Genomic DNA, 14,451 nt, shown 5'->3' with positions numbered 1-14,451 from the left:
GTCGGGGTTCTGGGGTCTGGGGTCGGGGGTCTGGGGTCGGGGTTCTGTGGCCTGAGGTCTGTGGTCTGTGGTCTGGGGTCTGTGGTCTGGGTTCTGGGGCCTGGGGTCTGGGACTGGGGTCGGGATCTGGGGTCTGGGGTCGGGCGGGCTCTCCAGGTAGGTTGGGGTCTGGGTTCTGGGGTCTGGGGTCAGGGGTTAGGGGTCTGGGTTCTGGGGTCTGGGGTTTGGGGCCGGGGTCTGGGGTCTGAGGTCAGGATATGGGGTAGGGGGTCTGGGGTTTGTGGTCTGGGGTCTGGGGCCTGGGGTCTGGGGTCAGGGTCTGGGGTCTGGGGTTGGGGATCTGGCGTCTGGGGTCTGGGGTCGGGTGTCGGGGGGTTGGGGTCGCGGTCTGGGGTCTGGGTTCAGAGGTCTGTTATCAGGCTGGGGTCTGTTGTCGGGGGTCTGGTTGAGGTCGGGGGTTTGGGTTCAGGGGTATGGGTCTGGGGTCTGGGGTCTAGCGTCTGATGTCTGGGGTCGGGGGTCGGGGGTTTGGGGGCTGGGGTCAGTGTCTGGGGTCGAGGGTCTCAATAAGGGGTCTGGGGTCTAGGGTCTGGGGTCGGGGACTGGGGTCTGGGAACTGGGGCCGGGGTCTGGGTCTGGGGTCTGGGGTGTGGGGTGTGGGGTCTGGGGCCGGGGTCTGGGGTCTTGGGTCGGGGTCTGGAGTTGGGGGTCAGGGGTCTGATGTCAGCAGTCTGGGCCAGGACTAGGGTCTGGGGTCTGGGTCTGGAGTTTGAGTCTGGGGTTTGGGTTCGGGGTCTGAGGTCTGGGTCTGGGGTCTGGGGTCTGGGGCTGGGGTCTGGGGTCTGGGGTCAGGGTCTGGTGGCCGGTGTTGGGGGTCTGGGGTCGGAGGTTTGGGGTCTGTAGTCTATGGTCGGGGGTCATGTGACGGGTGTCTGGGGTCTGGGGTCTGGGGTCGGGGACTGGGGTCTTGGGTCTGGGGAAGGTGGTCTGGGGTCTGGGGTCTGGGGCCGGGTCATGGAGTCAGTGGTCGTGGGTGGTTGGTTGGGTGTCTGGGGCGGGGGTCAGTGGTCGGGTGTCTGGGGTCTGGAGTCTGGGGTCGGGGGTCTGGGTATAGGGTCAGCAGTCTGGGTCTGGGCTCTGGGGTCTGGGGTTTGGGGTCGGGAATTTGGGGTCTGGTGTCGGGAGTCTGGGGTCGGAGGTCTGGTGTCGTGAGTCTGGGGTCGGAGGTCTTGGGTCTGGGTTTGGGGTTCTGGGGTCTGGGTCTGGGGTCGGGGGTCTGCGGTCAGGATCTGGGGTCGGGCGTCTGGGGTCTGGGTCTGGGATCTGGGGTCTGGTGTCATGGGCCTGGGGACTGGGGTCTGGGTTTGGGGTCTGGTGTCTGGGTTGGGTAGGTGGTCTGGGGTCTCGATCTGGGGTCTGGGGTCTGGGGACGGGGTTCTGGGATGTAGGTGTGGTCGGGGGTCTGGGGTCTGGATCTGGGGCCGGAGACTGGGGTCTGGGTTTGGTGGTCTATGGTCTGGTGTCTGGGTCTGGGGGTCTGGGTCTTGGGCCTGGGGTCTGGGTTCTTTGATCTGGGGTCTGGGGACTGGGGTCGGGGGTCTAGGGTCTGGGGTCGGGTTCTTGGGTCGGGGGTCAGGCGGGCTCTCCGGGCATGTTGGGGTCTCGGGTCGGTGGTCTGGCGTCGGGGGTCTGGGGTCTGGGTCGGGCGGGCCCTCCGGGAAGTTTGGAGTATGGGGTTGGGGTCAGGGTCTGGGGCCTGGATCGGGGGTCGGGTGTCTAGGGTCTGGGGTCAAGGGTCAGAGTTGGGGATCTGGGGTCTGGGATCTGGGATCGGGGGTTTGGGGTCTGGGGTCGGGGCCTGGGGAACGGGATCTGGGGTCTCGGGCCCTGGGTCTGGGATCTGGGGTCTTGGGTCTGGGGACGTGGGTCTGGGATTGGTGGTCTGTGGTCTGGGGTCTGTGTGTGGGGTCTGTGTGTGGGGTCTGGGTTCTGGGTCTGGAGATGGGGTCTGGGCCTGGGGTCTGGGGTGTGGGGTCTGGGGTTTGGGGCCGGGGTCTGGGGTGTGGGGTCTAAGTCTGGGGTCTGGGGTCGGGTCTGGAGTCGGGGGTCAGGGGTCTGGGGTCTGGGGTCTGGAGTTGGGGGTCGGGGGTCTGGGGTCTGTGTCTAGGTCTAGGGTCGGGGTTCTGGGTCTGCGGTCTGGGGTCTAGGGCCTGAGGTCTGGGTTCTAGGGTCTGGGGTCTGGGGTCGGGGGTCTGGGGTCGGGGGACCGGGGTCTGGGTTCTGAGTCTGAGGTAGGGGGTGTTGTGTCGGGGGTCTGGGGTCTGAGGACAGGGCTCTGGGATATGGGGTCTCGGACCGAGGCTAGGGACTGGTCTGGGGTCTTGGGTCGGGGGTCGGGGGTCGGGAGTCTGGCGTCTCGGATCTGTGTTCTGGGGTTGGGGGTCTGGAGTCAGGTGTGTGGGGTCTGGGTGGGGTCGGGGGTCTGGGTTCTGTGTCTGGGGTCGGGGATCTGTGGTCTGTGGTCTGTGGTCAGGGGTCTGTCCTGGTTCACAGGCTGCTGCTCTGTTCGCCCCGCCTCTCCAGGTGGGAAGGGGAAGAAGTGGAGCTGAGAGGAGAGCAGCCAAAGGCAGTGGGAAGAACAGCCAGAGAAAAAGGCGGGCTGGAGCCGGAGTGGGGCTGAGGCTTGAGAAGGGCGGGGCTTGAGGGGTGCTGAGTACCGGGGGGGTGGGGCCTGGACGAGGAACAGAGGTCAGCGGTCTAGGGCGGGGCTTGGAGGGAGAGCTCCAGGGTGGTGGAGCCAGGGCACGGAACAGGTGGTCTGGGGGCGGGGTTTGCATGGTCCGAGCCTGAGAGCGCTGGAGCAGAGCAAGGACGTGAGAGGTCAGGGGCGGGGCTTGCGGGATCAGAGCCTGAGACGGGTGGGGTGGAGCAAGGATGTGAGAGGTCCGGGGCGGGGCGAGGACACTGAACTGGTCCTTGGCGGTTCTGCCCGTGAGAGGCTCCAGTGCGGCCGCCTTTCTCTGAAAGAGCAGCATTTGTTCTGGGGCCTGCAGAGCTGGGCGGGCACTCTCGGCCTGAGGCCGGGCATCTGTTGCCTGTTCACCGGTCCTGTAAGTTGCAGGCAGCGTTTCTTCATGGGGAAGCACCTGAAGGAGGCTGTCTCTACCCAGATGCCTCGTGTGTGTGAGGAAGGCCATATTAGGCCTAAGCCCGGCTTCCGGAGCCAGCTCCCAGTCAGAGGTGCACTTTTTAGCCTTGGCAGGCCTGGGGCCTGGTGTGTGGTGGCTGTGAAGGTGTATGAGGTGGGGCCTGCTGCTTCATTTTTCCTCTTCCTGAAGGGGCTTCGCCTATGTTAGGCTGAAGCCTGTCCTCCGGAGCCAGCTCCATCAGCAGTGAGCTTTCAGTGTAGGCCCAGGGCCAGGTCGAGCGTGGACGGGTGCGGCAGCCCGCCCACCACTGCCTCCTCTTTTGTTTTATTTTCCTCCATCCAGGCCTGGTGCCGCCACGGGAGGGAGGGGTCAGAGCAAATGGGGCTTGGGCAGCTGCCACTCCACTGTGAGGACTTGAGGGGTTGCAGGTGGGGCTTGTGTGTCAGCCAGAGAGGGGTTGGGCGGAGCGAGGACGTGAGAGGTCAGGGCTGGGGTTTACAGGTTAAGAGGCTGAGAGGGGTGGGGTGAAGCAAGGAGGTGAGGCGTTAGTGGCGGGGCGAGGACACTGAACTGGTTCTGGTCGGTTCACCCTGGGACCAGTCCGCCTGTGAAAGGCTCCAGTGCGAGAGAGAGAGCGGCATTTGTTCTGGGGCCTAGAGAGCAGGGCAGGACACTCTCGGCCTGTTGTGTGTTCACCCGTCTTGTAAGCTGCCGGCAGCGTTTCTTCTTGGGGAAGGGCCTGAAGGAGGCTATATCTACCCAGACGCTGCATGTGTGAGAGGAAGGCCCTTAGGCCTAAGCCAGGATTCTGGAGCCAGCTCCCTGTCAGAGGTGTGCTTTTTAGCCTAGGCAGAGCCGGGGCCTGGTGCGTGGTGGCTGTGAGTGTGTGGAGAAGTGGGGTGAGCAGCTTCATTTTTCCTCTCCCTGAAGGGCCTTCGGCCATGTTAAGCTGAAGCCAGGCCTCCAGAGCCAGGTCCGTCAGTGGTGAGCTTTCAGTGTAGGCCCAGGGCCTGGTTGTGAGTGGACAGGCACAGCAGCACACCCGCCACTGCCTCCTCTATTGTTTTATTTTCCTCCATCCAGGCCTGGGGACGGTGCTGCCACGGGAGGGAGGGGTCAGAGCAAACAGGGTCTGGGCTGCTGCCCCTCTACTCTGAGGACTTGAGGGGTTGCATGCGGGGTTTGTGGGTTCAGCCTGAGAGGGGTTGGGCGGAGTGAGGATATGAGTCATCAGGGCCGGGGCTAGCAGGTTCAGAGGCTGAGAGTGGTGGGGCTGAGTGAGGACTTAAGGGGTCTGGGGCGGGGAGAGGATGCTGAACTGGTTCTGGGCGGTTCTGCCCGGGATCAGTTGGCCTGTGAGAGGCTCCACTGCAGCCGCCTTCCTCTGAGAGAGCGGCATTTGTTCCGGGGCCTCTCGGGGCACTCTCGGCCTGTTGTGTGTTCACCCAGCCTGTAAGCTGCTGGTAGCATTTCTTCTTGGGGAAACACCTGAAGGAGCCTATCTATACTCAGAGGCTGCATGTGTGTGAGGAAGGCCAGGGCTCTTGAGGTAAAGCAGTGCTTCTTGCCAGGTCTATACAAGGCATGGGCAGGTGGTGGCTGTGAAGGTGTGTGAAGTGTGGCCTGCCAAGCCCTGTGCGTTCTTTGTGCTCTTCCTGAAGAGCACATGTTAGGCCCAAGCCAGACCTCCAGAGGCAGCTCACAGTCAGCGGTGAATTTTCAGTTTAGAAGGCCTAGGGCCTGGTGGAGAGTGGAGAGGCCTGGCAAGCCGCCTGCCGCTTTCCCTGGCCTGGGATCTGCCTCATGAGGAGCTTGGTGGGGTAGCAGATGGTGGGAGCAGAAAGTGTGGTCTATGTGGCTTTTTCTTTTTCCTTCTGTCAGCACTACCCCAGATCCTGCTCAGCGGAAGAGATGCCTCGGGATGCTGAGCATTTGTTCTTCAGAGACTCCTTTCACTGTAGGTGCTGTGATGAGAAAAGATGAAGATTCCAGAACCTTTGAATCAATCGTAAGTGTGGGATCTGGGTGTACACTCAAATGTAGGATGGGCTGTATGGATCCCAACACATGTTGCTCCCAGCCCACATCTTGCATGGCGCATGGGGGTTAGGGTGTGAGGGGATGTGTGGAAAGCATTGTTTTTTTTTTTTGCCAGGTGATGGTGCTCTGTATTCCTAGTTGCTAAGGTGTCCAAGATCTGAGGTTTGCAGTTCACCCCTAGGTCTGTGGTTTAATAACTGGGTCCTCAGTTCTATTCCATTGGTCTTCAGGCCTGTTCCTGTGCCAGTACCAAGCTGTTTTGAGAATTATAGCTCTGCAATAGAGTCTAAAGTTTGGAATTGAAATTCCTCCAGCGCTGTTCTTTCTGCTAAGAAGTGTTTTTGCTATACGGGGTCTTTTCTTATTCCATATGAAATTTTGGATTGCCTCTTCTATTTCTTTAAAGAATGACATTGGGATGTTGATGGGTATTGCATTGAATTTGTAGATAGCTCTTGGCCAGATTGTCATTTTCACAATGTTGATTCCTCCAATCCAGGAGCATGGGAGGTTTTTCCATTTCCTTAGTTTTGCTTTAATTTCCTTTTTTAGGGTTTTAAAGTTTTCATCAAAAAGGTCCTTTACATTCTTAGTTAAGCTAATTCCTAGGTACTTTATTTTCTTTGAGGCTATTGTGAAAGGAGTTTCTTTCCTGATTATTGCCTCGTTCCTCTCACTGTTGGCATAAAGAAAGGCAGTTGATTTTTGAGGGTTGATTTTATAGCCTGCTATTCTTCCAAAGCTTTGAATCAGCTCAAGGAGCTTGGGAGTAGAGTCTATAGGATTCTTTAAATACAGAATCATGTCATCTGCAAAGAGGGATAGTTTTATTTCCTCTTTCCCTACTTGGATCCCCTTTATGCTTGCTTCTTGCCTTATTGCACTGGCTAGGAATTCTAGTACTATGTTAAAGAGGAGTGGAGAGAGTGGGCATCCTTGTCTCGTTCCTGATTTAAGAAGGAATGGCTTTAGATTTTTCACCATTAAGTGTAATACTAGCAGTAGGTTTCTCATACACAGCCTTTATTACATTGAGGAATGTTCCATGGATTCCTAGTTTCTCCAGAGCTTTTAACATAAAGGGGTGTTGGATCTTGTCAAATGCCTTTTCTGTGTCTATTGAAACAATCATGTGATTTTTGTCCTTGCTCCTGTTGATGTGTTGAATTATATTAATTGATTTGCATATGTTGAACCAGCTTTGCCTCCCTGTGATCATAGTGTATAATTTTTTTGATGAGTTGTTGTAGACGGTTGGCCAGTATTTTGTTGAGAAGTTTTGCATCGATGTTCTTCAAAGAAATAGGTCTATAGTTCTCTTTATTTGATGAATCTCTGTCTGGTTTGGGATGAGGGTTATACTGGCTTCATAGAATGAGTTTCGTAAATAACGTTTGGTTTCATTTTCATTGAAGAGCTTGAGGAGTATTGGTGTGAGCTCTGCTTTGAAGAACTTATAGAATTCAGCTGTGAATCCATCTGGCCCTGGGCTTTTCTTAGTTGGAAGTTCTCTAATTGCCATTTCTATTTCAGAGATTGAAATAGGCCTGTTGAGTTGGGTTAGTTCTTCTTGGTTCAATGTGGGTATGTTAATATTGGCTAGGAATTCATCCATTTCTTCTAGATTCTCAAATTTGTTGGCATAAAGGTTTGAGAAGTATTCCCTCATGAGGAAGAGGTCTGAGGTGGAGGCTTGTTGAGGAATTCTGAGTCATTCCGAGCATGGATATTGGAATAGAAGCTGTAAGAATGGAGGAGATGGTAAAAGTAATGACAGAGTGAAGATGACCAGTTCAGGGAGACAGAGGTCATTGAATATACTTTTTAAAGGACTTTATAGACTTTATAGACTGTTGCTGTTTAATTTCTATGTAAAAGAGGCTATCAGTACCTAAAGTTCTATATGCAAGGATTTTTTTGGAGCACTGGCTTATGTTGTCTTTTTTTGTTTTTGGCACAGGTGTATATAATTTTATAATTTTATATGTACTTTCAATGTAGGATACGGTCATTATATGAAAGCTAGTTATCATTTTTTATCTAGTTATTTAAGGTGCTTGTTTACCTTTTCTCTAAACTTTACAGAGAAGTGATTCAATAATTTGCATTGTAATTTATTCCCTTGTCCAGATATAAATAAATACACACCAAAAATGCTAATTAAAGCAAACCTTGTTATTCAAACAATTCATTATTCAAAGAAGTTCTCTAATATTTAATGTTAATTTTATTTTGTGGATGTCAACATTCTCTATGACCTTTTATCATTAGAATTCATAAGTGGCTAATCAAAAACACAAATAAGCATAAGAGTATTGAGATTTAAAATCATAGTTTATAAAAATACTTTGGTAGTGGTCCTGTAATACTTTCAAATATTTATTTGGTGGTAATGCATTTTGTATTGCCAGAGGGCAGCAGTTCTTCTACTGACTGTTATGATAACACTGTTTTATGTTTCTTTTCTTGTTCATTTCTTGTATTTTTTATTTTTCTTATTAAGTAGTTGTATAAAAGGCTTACAATTTTGTAAGTCAGGTTATGAGTACAGTGCTTCTTGATTAGTATCATCCCTTCCTTTGCCCTCTTTCATTTTCCCCTCCCATCCCTATCCATAAATTCATAGTTCAGTTTTTATTTGTTTTATATTTTTTGTTGTGCTGCATTAAAGTTGAAATAACTTTTGTTCTTAGATTACTACCTTTAAAAATAAAGGTGGAAAATTAATTTATACTTAGCAGCTAAGGTTAACACTCAACTTTTCCCTACAACAGTCTTGTCCTCATTTGGCTTGCTTTGTAGGCAGAACACTCCATCCTTCAGTCCTGATTTTTGTTATTTGGAAGAGATAGTCTCATGGACTTTTCACCTAAGCTGGCCTCAAACTACAATGCTGTAGGTAGCTTCCCGAGTAGCTTCCTGAATAGCTAAAATTGTAGACGTGTTTCCAGCACCCAATAAGGGTAGTCATCTGAACCCTTTGATTTTACTGAAGAGTGAGTTCCATTTTGATTTACTACACTTTCTATAGATATTTATGTATTATCTGAAACTGTATGCAAGAGATTATTCAGGCCAGCCACCCTGTTTCTATGTCATCTAAATTGGTACAATCTGAGTAAGAGGCACTTTGCCCAAATTCTGGAGAAAAGGTGACTTTTTCCCCACTGAATGTGAATGAGGGAAGCTTAGTAGATCTATAAATATCTTGGAAGATGGAGGGAAGTAGGGAAAACTCACACACAAATCTGGGCATGGGTGGCTCACTCTTGTAATCCTTGCTACAAAAGAGGCTGAGATCTGAGGATTGTGGGTCAAAACCAGCCCATGCAGAAAAGTCCCCATGAGATTTTTACCACCAGTTAACCACTCCAAAACTGGAAATGATGCTGTGGCTCAAGTGGTAGAGCTTTAGCCTTGAGCACAAAGAGGCTCAAGGACAGCCCCCAAGCCCTGAGTTCAAGTCCCACAACTGACAAAACAACAACAAAAATCCCAAATAATATCAACAGAAAACCAACTTCACACATAAAGATAAACACACACAGAACTTTTGGTGCCATGGTCAAGTGTTTTAGATACATGAGCTAATACATTTCACTTTGTTTTTTTTATTTATTTTTTATTTTTTTATTGTAATTAGTAAAAGGGTTACATGATATTTGCCAGATAGAAGGTGCATTAATTCACATACATTGATACCCTTTCACATGTCTTGCTACCCGTTTCCCTCCCCCCCACACCCCCCACCCGTCTTGGTTTTCCCCCTTCCCCCTTCCCCTTCAAATTTCAAATATCCAAATACAAATAAATTCAGTATATCAAATAACAAAGTGCGATACTATACCAATATGAGATAACCAAGGGACAGCAAAGGAGATGAGAGGCAACACAGTACATTTAGGACAACAATCATTCATTATATGGCTTTTGTTTCACTATCCTGGAGGTCCTTTCAATTAGCTTCACATTATATGTCCTTATGTATCAAGATTTTGCTCTTGGCTAGGGGAAGTCCTCTGAAGCTTGTCTTCCTTCCAGGTTGTTGCTCTGACTCAATGCCTTGCTAGTATCCCTGATCCTTTGTTTCATAGTGCTTCTTTTCTTGTTTATTTCTGGGAGAGTAAAGATTGATCTACAGGTAGGAACTTTCAGGAAAGGAAGAGAGTACTTATAGCTGAAGCGACAGAGATCATTTCTGCTTTTCCTCATCTTTCCCTTTTCCTTATCTTAAAAATGTAGTGGAATTTCAGCCATCTGCTTAGAAAGAGAGGCCCTTATTCCCTCTAAAATCAGGAACGAGACAAGGATGCCCACTCTCTCCACTCCGCTAAAAACATAGTATTAGAATTCCTACCCAGAGTAATAAGGCAAGAAGCAAGCATAAAGAGGATCCAAAGGGAATCTAAGATTCCACCTCACTCCAGTTAGAATGGCCATGTTCAAGAAATCTACTAACAACAGATGCTGGAGAGGATGTGGCCAGGAGGGATCACTGCTACAATGTTGGTGGGAGTGCAAACTCATTCAACCACCATGGAAAGCAGTATGGCAGTTCCTCAAAACAGTAAACATAGAGCTCCCCTATAACCCAGCAATTCCACTACTTAGCATTTACCTAGTTGTCCAGAAACAAGAACATACTAAGTCCATTTGCACAGTGATGTTCATTGCAGCACTATTTACCATAGCAAAGATATGGAACCAACCCAGATGCCCCTCAGTTGATGAGTGGATCAACAAGGGTGGTATTTGTACACAATGGAATTCTATGCTGCTGTCAGAAAGAATGACATTGCCCCATTTGTAAGGAAATGGAAAGACTTAGAAAAAATCATATTAAGTGAAGTAAGCCAGACTCAAGGGAACTTAGGCTCAATGGTTTCATAATCAGTAAAAACACTGAGCTGTCTTACCAGAGATTTACAATGGAATAAAACCTAGATACATAAGGTCATATAGTATGATATTAAATGAAAGGACTTCCAGGATATAGAAACAAAAGCCATATAATGAGTGATTGTTGTCCTTAATGTTATGTCTCATCTCTTTTGCTGTCTCTTGGCTATCTCATATTGTTACAGTGTTTCACCTTGTTATCTGATATATTGTATATATTTTCCTCTGAGTACTGCCTTTGCAGTTGGTATTTTGTGTGCTCCTTACTGTTAAATTTCATAAACTGTTGGATTTCTGTTCTGATCTCTTCGATGGCCCATTGGTGACTCAACAATGTGTTGTTCAATCTCTATGAGTTACAGGGTTTTCGTTGGTGGAGATGTGTTATTCAGTTCCAATTTGATGCCTTTGTGGTAAACTCCTAGTTTACCACCTTCCACATCTTGTATAAACTGGGTAAAAGGGAACTTTGTGGCCATGGAACAATCAGCCCTTTGAGCCCTGGAAGTTGAAGGGTTTTTTTCCCCAATGGCCTCTAGTTTTAGACATTTCTGGAGGATAAGAGGAAATGGTCCCTGCACATGCATGTTTCTATAGAATGATCCTGATGTGGTCTCAGTTTCACAATCTGTATAATCAGGGGATTTGAGCCTGTTGCTGTTTACAGTTCCTTTTCCCTAGAACATTCTTTGAATTTAAGGTGAGTTTCTTTGTTTTGGTCCTGGCACTAGGATTTAAACTTAGGGACCTAGCACTGTTCCTTGTAGTTCTACCCCTTGAGCCACAGCTCCACGTCTGAATTTTGGTGGTTAAAGAGTCTCACAGACTTTCCTGTCCCATGCTAGCTTCCAACCTCCATCTTCAGATCTCAATCTCCTGAGTAGCTAGGATTACAGGTGTAAGCCTCTGGTAAGGTGAATTCCTCTTTGTCGTCTTACCTCCCTCCCTCCATTCCTTCCCTCTATTCCTCCTTCCCTTCTCCCCCCCTTTATTTCTTCCTTCTTTCTGTTTTCCCTCCAGATCAACTTGCCTTGTGAAGATCTAGGTATGAAAGCAAGGACAGAAAGGTAAAAATGGGAAGGAGATAAAAAAATTCACAGCAATCAAATCCCTACTGTGTTGCCAGAACTTCACAAATAATATCTCATTGTTTTTCTTACAGGACCCTATGAGGGATCTGATTATTGGCACTGTTTATTTTTAATGTATAGAGACACGGAAGGTCAGTAGTATTATGTAAATTGTGCAAAGACAGGCACTGAAGTAGTAGAGTTGGGTTTTGGACATTCGTCAATCCAATTCTAAATTTGTGTTTTTGTTCCATTGCAAATAAGGCTTTGTGTATATTTGCAACAGAAGATGTAGCCAATCATCTCCACCCCCTCTTGGGGTAAACGGAGGATCTAAATTAATAATGTGAATGGGTATCAATGTATGTGAATTAATGCACCTTCTATCTGGCAAATATCATGTAACCCTTTTACTAATTACAATAAAAACATAAAATTTAAAAAAAATAAAAATAAATTAATAAAACATAGCATGGATTTAAATTATGTGAAGATGTTATTTGTCCAACAGTATCCTATTTTGCCAAGAGCATGATAAAGATAATTAACAGACTGTTTTGACAAGTGGCATTGTCATGCTATGCATTGATTTTCTCTGTATTTCACATACTTGAGAAACATTCAGGAATTACTTTTAATATTACTGGCAAATATCTTTGCTTACTTAGTTTATACAGCATTCCTTTTCATATCATGTCATAATTAGATATATCTTCTCTAATTTGAATCAAAGAAGTTTCTGAAATACCTTCTAACATTTTTATGTTTCTGAAAACCTTTATACTTTGTGATATTGTTAACTGTTATTATTTAGTAATAGTCTGTATGCTAGATACAATGTAAACCATTTGGATTCCTTGAAGATGAAAATAAGCAAATTTTATTTTATTTAATCATTACAATTTTGAAAGAAATCACAATTCTTATCTTCTTTTTATATTTGTCCAGCTCTTTCTTTTTTGTTGTTTGTCTTGCTACTGTAAGTCAAATTTTTCATCTGTATTGGGGAATAAACTTTTTCTTAGCAGTTTTTTTGGCCGATATAAATCTCATGGTATTTTTGAAGGTTTGCTGCCATTTTAGTTGTATTTTTTTTCCAGGTCACAATGAGGTACTTGTCAGTAAAATAAAGGGTAATTTGTTAGACTGTGTTCTAATAAAGTAAGACTTCTGAGCAAGACACCAGTGGCTGACATATGAAATCCTACCTAGTCACTATGCTGAGACCTGGAGGATCAGTTTGAAGCTAATCCAAACAGAAAATTCTTCATTTCCAATTAACCAGCAAAATGTTGGACTGGTGGTGTGGCTCAGGTGATGGAGTTCCATCACCAGTACCAGAACAAAAACCCAAACGATGATGATGATGATGATGATAAATTATATGGCAGACAGCATCATAATGATTTCTACTCATAAGACATTCTGAGATGAGATACTTAGTATTTATGAAGTTTCAAGCATTTATTCAGTTCAGTGTCGTGATCGTATTGTTCTTGCTGTGTGGGCGGGAGTGAGTAAGTTCACTTTTGAATCATAGTGAAACAATGAAGGCTTTAAAGATAGGGCATGTGAATAGTAGGTGCTATCCTGGCTCTGAAAAAAATACCAGTGAACTCTGCTGCCATTGCAAAGGCACCTGGTGAGAAACACCTGGTGCTTTTCTTTTCTATTATTAAAGAACTTGATGTCAGAAAATAAAACGAAATAAAATGCTGCCAATGACACATTCTGAAAAGATGGGTATCAAATCTTTGCCTTATGGAATTCATAAGGACTTTGAGATAATAGATTATATTACTTATGAGTGTTTCCTTCTTACAGTGGTATGTGTGGCTATTCATAATGATTCTGTCATAAAATATTTTATATGGACTCTCGACTATACTTCAGCAACAAATAGTAATTAAAACTTTGGCTGATGTCTTCCAAAGTATTTCCCATGTGCATACATAAACATATAAATACTTTTCTAACACAACAACCCTGCTAACCAGATTACTTTTAGGACTTGTGAATATGAATGTTTTGGTGAATATTGCTTTTGCACATGTAAATAGGAAGTGTGAATTTTTTCATATGGTTATTCTTTTGAAAAAGTGTCATGCTAGTAGCCACAGAGCTCTGATAAATAGATACACTGTAATTTATTGAGTCTTGGAATACTCAGCTATTACAAATTGCACTGTGATGAACATATCTGGCTCGTCATTCGTCTCTGATACCTCTTGATTCTCCCTCCACAGCACTGTAGGTATGTTCTTGGACTGTCCTGTCCACGTCAGAATATTAGCATCCCTCGCTTCTACCAAAAGATGAGAGGAACCCTGACGTCTCCCTGTGCCTCCAGACAACCCAAATTTCCCCCTCCTTCCCATGTTGCTAAGGATCCCCTTGGGAATCCAAGCTTCTCTCTGGTGAGCCATGGACCCAGAATAAATTCAGTCAAGAAAGGATTCTTACACAGTTTGCTACTGTTTTCTAACTAGCCAATTCTAAGGTACGTTAGTCCTCAGTTTCTTTAGCTGTTAACTGGGAAGATGATCTACCACATGGAGTTTTGGGGAAAATTAAACACAAGACATTACAATGCCTCACACCTGGAAAGCACTCAGTTAGTATTGTACCTACCCAAATTGAGAGAATCATTTATGGTCTCAACTTATTTCTGTCCTTTTAGGCTCTCTAAAAGAGGCATGCCAGCAATAAGAGTTATCTTCAAGTTTTTTGTTTTCAGCTGTGTGGAAGGGATATTTAGGGAGGTAGAAATTTATAGTTATGCACGAGACATCATCATAGTCAGTATTTGAGTTATGTGGAACAGTATGTCAGACAATGTGGGGAAAAATACTGAGATGCCTAATACGCTATGCATTTTATATCTCATACAGTTTATTTTTCAGTTTTTATATTTGGCAGCATGTTAGTAAAGTGATGTGATGTATATAATTTGTAAATAAAAACACACTGTGCTTTCTTGCCCCAAGTTATTTCTTTGTTCATGGGTGTGAGAACAGCATTTATTTTGGAGACCACTTGCTGGGAAGATAGAAATTCTTTTTTTATTTTGGAACAGAGGAAAGGAGTTGTAAATTTCACTGCCGTTCAGAGTGCCTACAATTCATTGTGTGTTATTTCAACATCATATGCATGAAGTTCATCATTCTTGGGGTTTTCAATAACCGCAGAATTATGCTTTAAGTGTTCCCACCCCAGTCTTTCTTTCAAGATTGATTAAAATAGGAAGGAAAGTGAAATGTTTCCTATGTTGTGGATTGCCTTTCCTTCTGCTT

The 14,451-nt window shown here is 46.5% G+C and overlaps 1 long non-coding RNA gene across 1 annotated transcript in view; it reads left to right on the top strand.

Annotated features, from left to right (window-relative positions):
- Positions 1-14,451, top strand: part of LOC150066376 (uncharacterized) — a 666,939-nt gene that overhangs the window by 190,909 nt on the left and 461,579 nt on the right. The window contains exon 2 of the long non-coding RNA XR_016539124.1: positions 5,031-5,157. This is a non-coding gene — a long non-coding RNA (uncharacterized LOC150066376). The remainder of the gene's footprint in view (positions 1-5,030; positions 5,158-14,451) is intronic.

This window comes from Megascapheus bottae, chromosome 2 (genome assembly GCF_031878675.1).
Source record: "Megascapheus bottae isolate mThoBot1 chromosome 2, mThoBot2.hap1, whole genome shotgun sequence".
Taxonomy (NCBI): domain Eukaryota; kingdom Metazoa; phylum Chordata; class Mammalia; order Rodentia; family Geomyidae; genus Megascapheus; species Megascapheus bottae.
This window is presented reverse-complemented; position numbering and strand designations above follow the sequence as displayed.